This window comes from Teleopsis dalmanni, chromosome 1 (assembly GCF_002237135.1).
Source record: "Teleopsis dalmanni isolate 2A chromosome 1, ASM223713v2, whole genome shotgun sequence".
Classification (NCBI taxonomy): Eukaryota; Metazoa; Arthropoda; class Insecta; order Diptera; family Diopsidae; genus Teleopsis; species Teleopsis dalmanni.
This window is the reverse complement of record NC_051846.1, coordinates 130,722,516-130,726,240: the sequence shown is the minus strand read 5'-3', so window position 1 is coordinate 130,726,240 and position 3,725 is coordinate 130,722,516.

Below are 3,725 nucleotides of genomic sequence, written 5' to 3'. Positions count from 1 at the left end.
AACCAGAAGCTGAAGTTAAAAATAATATAAGTTTAGTAGACCGTTGGAAACTTTTACAAAAAATTAAAACAGATTTTTGGAAAAAATGGAAGAAGGAATATGTCCCTTCTCTTCAAAAACGAAACAACTGGTTTAGAAAAAAACAAATTTAACAGAGGGACAAGTAGTAATCATTAAAGATGAAAATACCACACCTACTAGTTGGCCACTAGGAAAAATAACAGAAGTATATAAAGGCAAAGATGGAAATGTACGAGTTGTAGAGCTTAAAACAAAAAATGGAAAATTGAAAAGACCAATTCATAAACTTTGCATTTTGATGGATTCTGACACGATCTATGACCAACAGCAAGCGAATGCAGAAGAAGCTCATTGCAATTTAAACATAAAATCAAATGTAAAATTAAAAACTTCAAAATTAGCATGGACCACCTTGTATTTTCTAATGTTATGTGTCTTACCAACAGTGAAAGCAGCAGTAAAATCATCAATTGCGTCAGTACATGAACTAAATAATAAAACAACGTTATATTTGCACATGATGGGAGAAGTTAGCTCAGAAATATCAACTTGGAATTTAATAACGTATTATGATATGCAACCATACTTTAATATGGTTAAGAACGCAGAGGATGTACTTAACAAAGCTAATAAAATTTGTCCCAAATTACAAAATTTTGCTGACCAATGTAAGAATATATTGAATACAACGTCTAGAAAATTATCAGCCATAAACGATGGTAATAAATTATTTATATGGTCGGTGAAAGAAAGAAGAAAGAGTGCACCATTGGCATTTATTGGTTCATTTTATCACCTTCTATTCGGAATGATGGATGAAGATGACCGAAAGGCGCTGGAAGAAGATATAAATAATCTACTAGAGAATCAACACAACTCAAAACAGATGACTGAAAGACAAACATCGGTAGTAGAAACAACAGTAAATATATTAATGCGCACATTTGAAGAAATTCAGCTACAATACAATGAAATTCATAAACGAGTTGAATCCATTAACACTGCCTTGAACGAAACCTATCTGGTCTATAGGGAATCTATAAACTTTTTCATGGTAGCAAAACAGTTATCAGATATGATAGAAGAATGTTCTCACATTCAATCTGAGGTTATTGAACTTTTGATGGACATTAATCATGGAGAACTGAACCCAGCGCTTATAAAACCATCACAGTTACATCACGAAATAATAAAAATAAGAGATAAAATCCCCGAAAATCTAGTACTACCTGTTAAAAAAACTGGAACGGAGTTAGGATCCATATATAAGCAATTAAAGGCAAAGGGGTTATTCATTGGAAATAAATTAGTGATTAACGCAAAAATTCCACTGTTTAGCAAGCAGTCATCTACTATATATAAAATAATACCAATACCCATAAACCAAGGCACAAAATATATAATTCCGAAAGTTATGTCATCATTTCTTCTCTATAATCTGGAAATAAATGCTTATCAATTGATGGATCCATTGACATGGAGTCAATGCAGCAAGATAGCGGAGCAACAATTTACTTGTGAAGGTAATTTTCCTAGGACAGATGCAAACGATAACTCTTGCGAAATTTCGCCACTAAAACCAACTAATCAAGATAATTGTCACTACGAAGAAGTAAATAATTCTTCCATTTGGGTCAAATTATATCGACAGAATAGTTGGATATTCAAAACTTTTAAACAAGAATCTGCCCACATTAGATGTTCAAATTCAATGGAAGATATAATAAACTTATCAGGTCAAGGCATTTTATCACTAGCAGAAGGATGTATGGCACGTATAAGAGGAACAACATTAACATCCTCTAGTAATCTGCAAAGCTCTGCGATAGTAGAGGAGCTCAAGCCGGTTATTAGAGACGCTATTATGATTGATAATAGTAATATAAAACCTTGGCATCATTGGAAAATAAATAACAAAGAAGAAATTAATCAAATAAATAAGAAAATAAATGAGATAAAGGGTAACACAGTAAAGCTAAAAGATTTACAATTTCATCACATTTCTGGGCACACGACATTAGGATTAACTACAATCACAATAATCGTAATAGTGATTTATCTAACTCGAGCAGCGCTAATAAGAAGAAAACTGTTGTCTATTTCTATTAAAGGCCCTCGGCAGACTGTTCAAAAATGAACAATTAACATAATCTATATTTGTTTATTAATATATCTATTATATATTATATCTTAATTAATTAATTAATCTTAAAAAAAAAAAATATAATAAATAATGAATCATGTTAATTTATATAATTTTTTTAATCTATATTACCATGTTAAAATCCTATAATTATTTTTTTATAAAATTGAAATACTTAAAAAAAAAAGTTTTGTTAAAAGAAAATAACTATAAAACTTATATATACTATATTATTGAATTAAACTTTTATATTATATTATACCTTTATATTAAGTCATGCTGCCTTAATTAAGGCGATGGCAGCATGTTCAATAATGAACATGTTTTATTATTCAAATTACTAATATTCAATTTCATATTCATTTTATATATTAAGCCATTCTGCCTTAATAAAGGCGCTGGCAATATATTCAATAATGAACATGTTATTTTAAGACAAATGGCAGTTTTCCCTTTAAAATCATAAAAAATTATATTAAAATTAAAATAATGCACAACTGTGCATATTTAACACGTTGGCTGGATGTCCTTAAATTGACAGTTTATTATTCCAAGCCTGTTATAGTTTAAATTCTTAGAATTATATACGAAGGAAAAAACACGGGTAATAAAAAACCCAAAACTAAAATAGTAACATTGTTGAATATTAAACACATTTTAAAATACATTTTATGATACACGGCACCGTATCGATAATAAAAATATATTTGTAAAATATTAAAAATCCTACGTGCCGGGATTTTATTGTATCCTTTTTTTTTGTAATGCAATACAGTCCACTCAAACAAGCGACAACAGGTAATAAATATTGTAAATTAGTTAAGTTAGTTTTAAGATTATTTTTGTATAAATACAGCATACTTTTTAAAACAAAATCAGTATTGACTGAATACTCATATGGTAAACTTCGCTTTCTTATTTTTATTCAATCACAATTCTTCCGCATTTAACATTTTCAAAGTCACTTACATCATGACACCAATTACTAACCAAATACCAAAACTCAGCATTTCTTATCGTCGAACTGACGGTCTGATGCTTTGGTTCTAGTCAATAACTGCAAATGCAAATAACCTTGCCTGTTTTTAGGGAAAATGTACGATCACCTAAGATCGTACACACTACCTTACGGAAAAACTGCCAAAACCGTGAAATTAAATAAAATAAATATTTAACTCACAACAATACATATAATGGTGTCCAAGCGCGCTGACTTAAAACCGCCTTACGCTCGTAAACTATTATATATATACTTTTGTACTAGGTTATAAACTTTGACTTAACACCGCCTTTGTGTCAGATAATATTTTATTGTATTATTTTATTAATTGACATATAATGCCACTCAGTGATCATACAAGACTCACTCCCCTTTACAAAAATGCGTCGTCTTTTATACAGATCAGACGAGCTTTTTGTGTAGCGCACATACAATTGTTTTCTGCTGTTTTGCGGAGTTTTGTTTATTTTATATCCCGTTTGCATACCTTGTTTTCGTACTGTTCTTAAAATTGTGCGCTCAGCAGTTCTTGTCTATCTCTTTGCGGCGAATTTCTATTGA